Raw genomic sequence first — 12,239 nt, 5'->3', positions numbered from 1 at the left:
AGTGCCGTGAACACCAATTCGGTTTACAGCCTCTTGTGCAGCTCTGTTAACCTTAAGAACTGCAGCAGTGACCGTCATTGCCCTCAACTGCGGTGGCTTGTGAATTCTGCGTTCTGAAATAATTTTCTATGTTACCGGTCTTTGATCAAAACGTACATCACTACTGTGAACGATCATCTCTGTAAATTGCAGCGGGGACAGTCACACAGAACGTGTTCAGGAGTTTCCTCGCTACCACAGTCATCACACGAGGAGCCGTGAGCCCATGTGATTCGGAAATCAAGACTTCATAGACACCACTCCTAGACATATTCGACAAAGCAGGAAAGTCTCACGTCGGCAGATTTTAGCTGGGATGCATAGGCGGAGATAAGAGTCCAGTTATGCATCTGGTTAGCCTTGAAAACTTGGGGTGTTCCACGTGGAGAACGTGACATGCCGTGCGAGCATTCGAAGTTGTTGAGCGGCAGTTTTCCTTGATAATGGCATTAGTCCTCTTCGCTACCTTGAAAAGTCGACCGAGCAGCGTTATTGGCGTCTATGGTACCGATGGCACCTCAGTGACTTCGAGGACAATGAAGTGTTACGTGGTGGCCTCTCTCGATCTAAGCGTGGGCTAGTTCTGCTATCTTGAAGGGTTTATGGTAGCGCGGTTAAAAGACTGGACGAAAGAAGGACACACAGGGACACACACAGCACTAACTGCAACATTGTTTATTATCGAAGACCAGTTCATACTTATACACTCAGCCATCATGAGTCACCGCCACGTGAACAGTTGAACATTCAAAGCGAAAACATTTTTCTATCAGTGATATCCTAAGGCATGCGCAAAAATGTCAGTTCTTCATCAGACTTGTACTGAAGTCAACATTTGTGCAAATAAATAACATTCCGTACCGTCAAAAACAAGGGGTCTGCATAGGATCCTGCTTAGCACCTGTTTTAAGCAACCTATACCTAGCAAAGCTATAGACAGAGACTTGTATGCACGCGTTAATGAGAGAAACGTTGTTAAAATATTTAGATTTGTTGATGATTTTTTGTGTTGGTTGATTGTAAGCTAGACAACTTTGACACAGAGTATTCGGCTGTTAGTAATGTTATGCGCCAGTGCCTTTATCCACTGGAAGCTACTTTCGAATGCCTATAGAACGGAAGATCAAGTTTCTTTATGTTGAATTTACCTTCAGTGATGACCTTCAGTGCTGGTGCCTGCAGTCCTAGGACAAATAAAGCGTTGTTGTCATATCATTCAGCCCATTCTAAATTGTTAAAAAGAGTAATTTTGAAAATGTGTTTCGCTAACACACTAATAAATCGTGTCATCATTGCACCGACGAAGCGTTCAGACAACAGGCCATACGCCTACATGATGCAGATTATCTATAGTCAAGCTCTGGTATCAGTTGCCAGAGGGAATGCCAAGGCAGGTGCAGCAGTCGAGTACATCTGGACGTGTGCAAGAAGACAGTAACTGAGAGAGAAAAAGGCGAACAGTTATGCCCTATATCCACCAGTTGTCGCACAACCTAAGAAAATTGCACGCCGAAGTAACACTGATGTGTTTTTTTCAGCAACTAACAAACTTAGCCCGTGCAGGAAAACAAGACCAGAGAAGAGAGAAAGTGCTCTTAGCTTCCAGATAACACACAGGAAAAAGTTTCGAGGTTGCAAGACTTCAATTATATATCGCATATCCTTATCGTGGGGAAAGTATTACGTTGGGCAGACGGGCAGGAGATGCATTATTGATAGATTGCGATAACAGAAGAATAAGGTCGACAAAGTTGCATCAGATGGGATTTCTCTCCCTTCATTGCAAACACGTCATTGCTCCCCTCTCTAGGGTTCAACAAGCATAACTGGTAGAACTAAGCGCGAATTTACTAGACTGATTAATACAAGCTAAACAGATTGCTGCCTCGTGGGGAATCCTGTATCAGTAAACCACCCACTGGCTCTCTCTGATAAAGAACGGAATTTCTTGCGCATGCCTTAGGATATCACTGTATAGAAAAATGTTTTCGCTTTGAATGTTTAACTGTTCACCTGGCTGTGACTCATGATGGCGGAGTGTACTTCGATAATAAACATTGTTCGAAGCTAGCGCCACGTGTGTCCCTGTGTGTCTTTTTTTGTCCAGACATTTAATCGCGCTACCATAAACCCTCCAAAATGCGTTAGCAACAAGCCCACATTCCAACCCTCGTGGAATCTTGAATACCAGTTCGTTTTATCCGTGCCGCAGAATTGATAGCAAAGAACGCAGTGTGGCCTTCGAGTCCATGAGTATTTAGCATCTTCGAGGTTGTTCGTAGCCTGCGTCCTGCCTTGCATGATTTCCATTATGCGCATGCAAGCAGGCGAGTGTCCCGAGAGTGGCTAAATCAGTAGCTCTTTTCCTGATCGAGACAATATAACACGTGACCCAATGGACCTCGGAATCTCCGCGGTTGTAACGCTCGCTCCAGACAATGGGCGCCTCGCTCGCTCGATTAGCCTTGTTGTTCTCGGCCACCTCGAAGCGCTCATTTGCCACCCCTTTGAATGACGCTGCGCGATATTTTTGCGATAAGAATTATATGGACACTCCACGCGGATTTCTGCCGTCGCCAGTCATCGTCGCCGTTGCCGTGAGGTTCCATATAAAGTCCAAGGGCGCTAAAATCCTCGCCGCGCGCCGTATGCTATATGTGCGAATGAAAGCGCGCGAGGGACGCGCGCTTTCACGGAGAGCCAACGCACGGCGGAGAGCAAACGCCACTTTCTTCCTTCGCGCGAAAGGCCGTGGGGGGACGGGAGGGAGGGCGGGGAGGCGACGTTTAGCTGCGGCACCTAATGCGGGTCTTGCGACGGGCGCAAGGGGAACTGGCGGACTCGAATCTCCCACGTGAAAGGAGGACAGCGGGTAAGGCAGCGCGGGAGAGAGGGGTTGCGGCTTCTGCTCTGCGAGCAACTTGTACTTTGCGCGACGCCGGGCGGTCGTGGGCACCGTATCTTCAAAGCTATCTGCAACACGGCTCCTACCTTTGTCAGCGCTGTGCCTTTTGCCGCTCAGTTTCCGTTGAAGCGATAGACCGCATGAAACTTCGCTCGCTGATGCTGGCGCGTGCCTGCTGTTTTGACAGCGGTTGTGTGCGGTCACACAAACAACGCGCAGAACTGTTGTCGACGGCGGGGGCGTTTGCCGGCGTTCGCACCGAACGGGCGCGGCGTTGGTGACGTGTTTATGAAGAACGTGCCAACCTTTGCCGGACACCCTATGGCGATGTACCGTAGCGACCATGGTCCCTGTGGTCACTAAATAAATGAAAACCGCCGAATCAAATATATTTCTCATTCTTTAATAGTTCAAATAACCAGTTACACCATCAAATCTTAATATTCATATTTGGAAATATATAATTCCCCCCCCATAGTAACGCTTCGCTAGTCTTCCATCTCCACCCCAGTGGAAGGGCTGACAGTTCTTAAGTTATATTTGGTTAATTGCTATATTGATTTAATAAAAACACATGCACATAACTTTGTTGTTGTTATTGTGTTTTATTTTCTCTTTATTTTGTCATTACTTTTCCTAAAGTTTATATTAACTGAATACTCGCCATCTGCAAAATGTTATACGTACTACGAGGCATGCATAGATTTTTTTTTCCCTGGTATACATAGTGTACTGTGCCATATACAGTATTCATATTTTCTTGAAGTAGGAAGCAAGGTGCGAATTACGAAATATATGTCTAATGTATGCGTATAGGTCAAATATAGCCTTTGTGACAAGTTATTTATTCAAGCGTACCAATGTGTCATACTGCAAATTTCCCACAATATTTCTCACCGTCTTAACATAACTATACAAGACACCTACTTCAATTTCGGTGAAAGTAGATGGCATCTCATTTGTAACGTGTGGCGAAACATTGACGTTGTAGGTTCAAATAGAAGCGCAGCAAACAATTAGTGAACTCTCGTTTTTTCGCTGTTTTGACGTGTCATGAGGTGGTGTTAGTTGGTTTCACCGGTGTGCTTGGAGAACAAAACAAGGCGTATTCTGCATGTTCGGCGACAATAAAGCGCATGTTACGAGTAATATGCGGACAACGTTGTAAGTGTGTAGTATAAGTGCGGCCTTTGCAATAAATTACGTAGCCAACCGTTTGGGAGCCTTATGAAGTTGGTTTAAGAGAAGCGCGAACTTGAGCCCACTGCTATGGCGTTAGTATTTATACCACCGAGAATAAATTAAGTTAAAACAAGTAAAACGCTATGGCAAAACTCTGTGCGAAGTTAAATGCCTGTGGATGAAACACAGCCTTCGCAAAACAATTCTTTATAAAGTGCCCGATAGCCTTATATGGCACTTTATGGTATGTTTCGCAGTTTCGTGAGACTACTTTATCTTACACAAAGATCACATTTTCCAAAAATAACTACAACGTTGTGAGTTGTGCTGAGGCGAAATTCAAAGTTTGTTGCTGATTACGGGAATCATTAGGAACTGTAAAATAAATTACGCATTTTGGTGCTCTTAAACGCATGCAGTTGTTTTAAGACCAGCGCAAGTGTAGCGCGCAGCCCTGGCATCACTGCAAATGAAACCAAGATCACATTTGGCAAAAATGGCCAGAAGTGTATGGCCGATCTCTGTGAGAAGTTAAATCGGCGTAGATCAAATACTAAATTTGCAAAAAAAAATTGCTAATCAATTGTGCGAAAGTGTCGTACTGCCGTTATCCGCTATACATATTTCCCGGAATGATCAAACAGCCGTACAAGATACCAACTTCAACATCAATAATCATCATAGGGGAATTCGAAGTTTATTCTGTGGAGAAACTTTCACGCTCCTGACTTAATAAGAACTACTGAAAAAATTTACGGAACCCTAAGTTTTTCTCGGTTTCCATGTCTAGTTGGTTTCTAATTTCTAGTCTAGTTGGTTTCTCTGGTGTCCTTGGTGGTCTAAACAAGGCACCTCGCCGATATCTGGAGAACATTATAGGGGAGCATTATAAGCAAAGCGTAGGAAAACTTTGAAGTGCACGGTTAATTAATGCCCTGGAATAAATTACGTATGCAAGTGCCCAGCAGCGTTATGAGACTGTACTTTAAAAGGGGCCTGAACCCCTTTTTATCGTATTCAAGAAATGCCTTTGAAGTTAAAGTAGACTATTTCCGAAATACTTAGCGAGCTGCAGTGCGCTCAGCCAGCGGACTCGTCGCTGAAATCGGCGGAGGTCGTGGCAGCTAAGCTACGTACCAGACCACAGTTACAGGCAACTGTAGTGCGTATGCGCAGCGTTTGCTTTGTGCACGACAGGGCTCGAGTGGGCGGTCGCGTTCATATGCTGCAGTCTGGCCGTGCTGTGTGATGCGGACAGACTTTGTGTTGTACCAGCTTGACTGAAGGATAGTAGCCACATCCAACTTGCGCATTTTGATGCACTAACAATAGCTCAATTGCGAAGAGCGTAGTCTGCCATGGTGTGTAACCAGGAGCGGCTTGGAGTGAGGGTGCGCTGGCAAGCATGCCTGTGGTCTAACCATAAGCCTTGCGTGATTCGAGGATAGTTCAGTGTTCAGAACGGGATGAAATGAGCGGGACCCGACAGCTACGACGTCAAAAGTTAATTCCTACGCGGGCAGCAGTGGCCGAGCTTGAGCAGACGATAGTCGGCTTATTCCGAAAGTACGTAATTATTCTTACTATTAGGTACGTAATTAGGCGCACTGAAGAAGCATGCTTTGATGACAGCTATTGGCCATTAGCAGCCGCGTATGAAAATCTGCTATATTACGAAATAAAGCGGCCAGAAAAGATTGGGTCGTGGGCTTCAGTTGAAAAGATAGCATTTGAGAAAAAGCTCCGCTTGCGAGCTGCACGCGCTTTGCACTACGGCAATATTTGTATAGGATGTTTCCAGCAGCGTATGCTATCCGGGGACTGTATTGCTTCACGAAGCCCGAGGAGTGGTTCAGGCACGAAAGTGAGCAAGCTGTGCTGGCTTAACTACAAAATTCAAGAAAATCAACCTTATATAAATGGGGCTGACTACTATGGCAAATCTGTGCCTGAAGTTCAATACGTGTGGGTAAAATGAAGTTTTTGCAAGAAATTCTTTAAGCAAGTGTTAGACAGTGTCACACGGACGTTTCCAGCTATGTTTCCCGATGAACCGAGAAAACTCAGTGATACAGAAACCTTTGATTCATCGGAGATGAAGGCCATCTAAGGTTTAATATAGCACAAAATTTTTAGATTCCTTACTTAATTAGGAGCGCCACAAATAATTGTTTAGCACCCACGTTTTCTGTTTGTTTTTTTCCCTGGGTCTTATGGTGTTCTTCCGGTGTCCTCGGTCAACTATATGAGGTACTCTTCATTTTTTGTGAAGAAAAAGAGAAGCTAATTGGTGACGTGCAGGTTAAGTTCAAATTGGGTATGTTAATTGTGGTAACTGCAATAATGTACATGAGCGTGCGCTCCGGAGAGTCAAGAATGTGTCTTACGAGTGGCGCAGAACTTATCCTGTTAACCTGGCAATCCTACAAGTTCCACATAAATTAGACTTGGCGTAAATTGCGCGAACGCTACGGCAAAGCGCTGTGCTTTGTTGAACGCGCGTGGATAAACTCCAGCCTTTAGAAATAAGTCTTGATCAATCGTTTATAAGTATCAGACAGCCGTTCTCCGCTATCTTTGCCAATGTACCAGATACGTTCGACGAAATATATATTTTGTGAAAACGGGGATCAAGTTAAGTGCTTTGCGTGGTGGAACTTTTGCGTTCCTGACTTAATTAGAAGTGTTCCAAATAACTGCTGAACCCTAGTTTTCATCTTCTCGCTAGATTTTAAGCTTTATACGAGGAGTACGTAATACGAGTGTCCACGGTGAAGTAAAAAAGGCAGCTTGTTTATAATTATTTTAGATTAAGAGCAGGTTAAGGTTGCTGTGCGGGCGAAGTTCAAGGAGTGTGGCGTATTGCGGCCCTTTCCCGTGGAAGAGAATTGGAGGTTTGTATCTCTGTTTCATAAACAAAGCAAAATTAATCCTGCTACCCTGGGAGAATTTTGAATCCAATCTCGTTCAAATTTAGGAAAATGGGGCAGGGGTAAGGGGGCGGGCCATACCGCCAATGTTATGCCGAAGTAAATTGGGCGTGCATAAATTACTGGACTTCGCGAAAAATGTATTAACATGGATGTTGTAGCGTTATGTGGTCTATATTTTGAATGCACCAGTCATAAGTTATACAGTGGCCCCATTTTAAGGTATGTGGTTTAATTAGAGGCAACTGATATTCTAATTGTCACTGCTTGAAAGAAGTAGCTTTGCTAGAGTTTCGGTGGTGATTCAGCAAGGTCGCACAGATATGCTGCATTTATTTATTGCTTTTGTTGTATTTTCTTGATCTGCGGCATTTTCTACATACTACCTACTTCATAGGCTACAACTACAACTTGTGGACTCAAGTATACGTCGTACCACATTTTATTTGTGCACATTTGTACTTCTAGTCTGTTTAATATTAGTGTTTTGAATATATTTCTGTCGAGAGCGCAGAGGGTGACGCTGTAGCTGCTGGCAGCACAAAACATGTCCCTCCTTTTGCTTGGGGGTAAATACGTAAAGAACTCAGTAGCTGCACCAATGGTGGGGGGGGGGGGGGTGCCGGGGTTTTAATCCCCCCCCCCCCCCGAGCGGAAGAGATCCTGGGTGCGCTACTGTAAAAGCTCCTGTGTAATTTCCTTAATAAATACGTCATATTTTGTGACATAAACGCATGAGGCCTAATATTACGTCGAATTTCACGGGGTGTACTTCCATAACTATATTTCATATTTGGCACTCTATTTTTAGTGGCGGAAGAGAGCAGTTGGAGAAGTCTTTGTAGCCTTCGCAGCACCACCTGCTATGTATGAAGTGGAGTATGAGTTCACCGGAGTAATTCTATTAACAGTGCGTTACATATAACCTGTATTCCGCGCCGATGCAGTAGACTCAAGCCAAGGGAAGTTTATCTGTGCATTACTATAAACATACTCCCTCCTTAATCCCTTTGTGTCCTTGTGTGTATATGTGTACAAATCAAATAACAAATAATAATAATAACAGACAAACCAGCAAGGCGGTGGTAGTATGACAGAAACGTTCAGCGTTTATTGACGCTGTTCGTAAACTTATACATAAGCCTCCACGAAAGACCTCGGCGTGATCCGAGACACGCCCTTACTGAACACTCGCGCCATTTGGCAAGTTTCGGAGTTTATAAAGACCGAATGTCCCTTTCGCTTTCTACGTCAAAGCTTTATACAACTACTGGAAGGAAATTTAAATTAACTCGCCTGCGCTGCAATTCCGGTCACCCAATCTCGTGCCTACGGCTCCACTAAAAACCCTCTTCTGGGACACGCCGTACACAGGACTGTGGAAATGCACACGCACCATAAAAGCTTCCGATACAACTTTCTGTTGCTCAATATACGTGTTACATAAAACTTGGAGGACGCTTAAGCTTCGTCTTTAGGCGTGGATTGTGATAGGGTTATTGGCACCCGTTCGCATCTCTCTTGAGTCACATAACACCGTAATTCTCATCCCACAAGATTCGCTTATTTGTTCACAGTTCTACTTCCTTATCGTTCGTTGTTTTGACACGTGATGTTCACATTTCCTGTCCTCCAAAATCGCATTTTTAGGCGATAGAAACGCGCACAATTGTTCTAATGCAATGAAATATCACAAGCGCTTGTAATTTCCAATAATTACCTCATTGATCGGAATCCATCACATGGGTCTCGGGAGCGAGTGCGCGCTCCGGCGCTTTATGTCCTAGCGCCTAGGGAGCCCACATGCAAGCGCTGTTTTACAGCGCTTGTACGTAGGCTTGCATGTAGGCTTGCATGTAGGGAGCGTTTGCATGTATAAAACTCGCTTGCATGTAGGCTTGCATGTAGGCTTGCATGTAGGCTTGCATGTAGAGAGCGTTTGCATGTATAAAACAGCGCTTGCATGTAGGCTACCTCCTAGCGCCGACGTCATTCCTCCTCCTAGCGGCCTTCGCGAGCAGTGAAAGCTTTCCGCCCCTGTCTCAATGTCACGCGCACAGGCATTCCGTCCCTCACGGCACGGTTCAAGCGTCCATCGAGAAGTGAGATGGTTACTTCGCATTTGTTTTCCTTGAAACGGTGGCAGCAAAGGCCATGTATTAGTTTCAGGCTGATGTAGTTGCTTCACTCGTTTAATATTTCAATCAGATAAGGAGGAGGAGGACAAAAAAGAATGAACGATAAGATTTAACATAAAAGGCACGCGCTGCAAGTCGATGTTTCGTTGCATGACATTTGTTTGTGGGCTGTCATTCTCAAAATTCAGAGGAATAACTTTGTCAAGGATGTAAGACAAGATGCCAGCAACTTGAGTAGTAGATCTTCAGCGCAGTATAGAATAAATACGACGAAGTGGACGCCGACACCAGATGGGGTCCTTAAAGCTGTCGCGTTAAAACGTAATTTCGGATGAACTTATCTCACGCTGACTGTCGACAGTAATGCGATTAGCGTACGAACAACGTAGCGACACATCGTGCTCCTGAAATAACGCTCATTTAACATCTATTGTGGTCATTCTGAGACTTATGTTGCTCCGGCTGTGTGCGACCTATTCTAGTATCGCTCCACTTGCTGTGGCACTCGCTTGCCAAGGTCGCCAATAAGTACGGCAGCATGACGGCGACTTTGTGACTGCGACGCAGTGACGATGACTGAATTACGAAGAAGGAATCGCATCGACGACATGGCAACATTGAGATGGCCATTCCCGAATGATGACGACGCTATAACAGCGTCAGTATGACGACGATGTCATGAGAACATCGGTATGATGACGATGACGTCACCATGACCATATGACGCTAACCAGATTACTAAGCAGTATGACGACAATGTCATGAGAACATCGGTATGACGACGATGACGTCCCCATGACCATATGACGCTAACCAGATTGCTAAGCAGTATGACGACAATGTCATGAGAACATCGGTATGACGACGATGACGTCACCATGACCATATGACGCTAACCAGATTACTAAGCAGTATGACGACAATGTCATGAGAACATCGGTATGACGACGATGACGTCACCATGACCATATGACGCTAACCAGATTACTAAGCTAGAATGACGACAATCGCACGACCACGACGGCATGGCGATGACGGTATGGCTACAAATTAACCATCACGATTAACCATGCATGATAGTGACTGTTTGGCGACGACAAAATGACGGCGCTGGCATAATTACGTTTGTATGATGACAACATGATTAAGAGAGAATGATCATTAAATAAATTACATTCATGGGCCAAGGAAGGCCGTATGACGACGGCATGACGCAAATGGATGACGTTGCTGAAATGATGTGGTAAAGCGACAGCATAAGCTGATGGTATGAGGAAAAGCAAGCATGCATCTCCCACACCCTGCGGGAATCGATGTTATCCCAGGCAGCACACCAGCAATGGTCCAATTCTCGCAGAAATTGGTACCAGTCTTTAACCAATGCTGGCATATTGGCAAAGTGCAACCCAATCCAAGGCTGGCCCTGAGTTGAAACCAAGATAGGCCGAATGTTATGCCAGTGCAGCAGCCATTGTTTTGCTAGCGTAGTACCAGCGATGAGCCATTTCGTTGCCATTATTAATGCCAGCTTTCGGCCACTCCCCCTTGCATGACGAATCTCGTAAATATGCTGGCTCTAGACATTGCAGCCATTACCGCGAGCGTTTTGCTAGTGGCATTTTTTAGAGCAATTGTCCCCATACTGGCTATATCAATTGTCGCTAGGAAAACGCGATATAAATATATTAGGTCAAGAATCAGAAGTCCTCTACACATGCAAATAATCACAAACGAATACTGAAAGAATTCTGAAAGAATACTGAATAACTGTTTATTTACAAAATAAATGTCACAGTTTCGCCCTAAGGGCGAAGCAATGCATGCGATAGCAACACAGCAATGTCATACGAAGTAAGGTGAACGGCTTTGGTAGCAATATGAATTGTAGTAAACATGAGCTGATTAAGTAAGCAGGTGTGCTGCGGCGTAAGTAGACCGACATGAAGAGAGACTCGATGACCACGAGAAGGCGCGTGTGAAACGGTGGTGTTGATGAGAATCGCTTCCCGTGGGCAGCGCGTGCGAAGGGACACACCTGTAGCGCTGCACTGCTGATCCGGGCAGCATTGCATGTGTAGCGTGCGTTGGAAAATGTGGCCCGACTATTACGAACTGAATGAACAAGCGTGGTGTGAGCGCGCACAAACACGAAGAGATCACACTGAATGACAGCGGACAACGACTGTCAAAACGCTGGCAGCAAGCATACGCCGCAGCGGGCGAAGGTACGTGTGGTCTATCGCTTCAACGGAAACTGAGCGGCGAATGCACGGCGCATAAAGGTCAGAGCCGTGTGGAGATAAGAGACGGTGCGAGCGAGCGACGAGCGCGGTTGTTGGCAGAGAAGTGCGCCCCCCCCCCCCCCCTTGCTTCCTCCGGCGCTGGCTTCCTGCTTCCTTGCTTGCGCGTGGGAGATTGAGTGCGTTCGCTCTCCGTGATAGAGCGCGTCCCGCACGCTTCCGCTCTGGCATACGGCGCGCGGCGAATATTTTATCTATAGGGAACCTCACGGCGACGACGACGCCAACGGCAGAAATCCGGTTGAAGTGTCCATATAATTGCTATCGCAATAATAAATAAGCACAAACAGACATTTTCCGTTGACCTAAATGGGTGACGCTGGGTTGTGTTAAAACAGTTTATTTGCAAACAAGTGCCAGATAGCCATCTCTCGTGAAGCTAGGTGGATGACGGTGGATTAGGCAAGGCCCTGAGGATAGGAATTAGGCAAGGTGCCGTGGACGGTGGGCTGGCCAGGGCTTTCAGGGCAGGGAGCTGACGTGGGTAGGCTGGTTGGTCAGCGCTCTGAGTAGGGCTGGTCAGGCCCCTGAGGACCGCGATAATGCAGTGGTTTCATTGCATTTGCTGCCACCTCCCACAACGACTTCCCCCTTATTTGGAGCAGATGCTTGCGCTGAAAATAAAAACAAATATTATCAGAGATGATGGAATGACAAATGTAAGTGGCAATGTTTTCTTGTTGGCAAATCACCATACTGCAACAATAGAATTGAAGCTAAGCATTTCGACACAATTACCTGTCTG

The sequence above is a fragment of the Dermacentor silvarum genome, chromosome 6 (assembly GCF_013339745.2).
Source record: "Dermacentor silvarum isolate Dsil-2018 chromosome 6, BIME_Dsil_1.4, whole genome shotgun sequence".
NCBI lineage: Eukaryota > Metazoa > Arthropoda > Arachnida > Ixodida > Ixodidae > Dermacentor > Dermacentor silvarum.
This window is presented reverse-complemented; position numbering follows the sequence as displayed.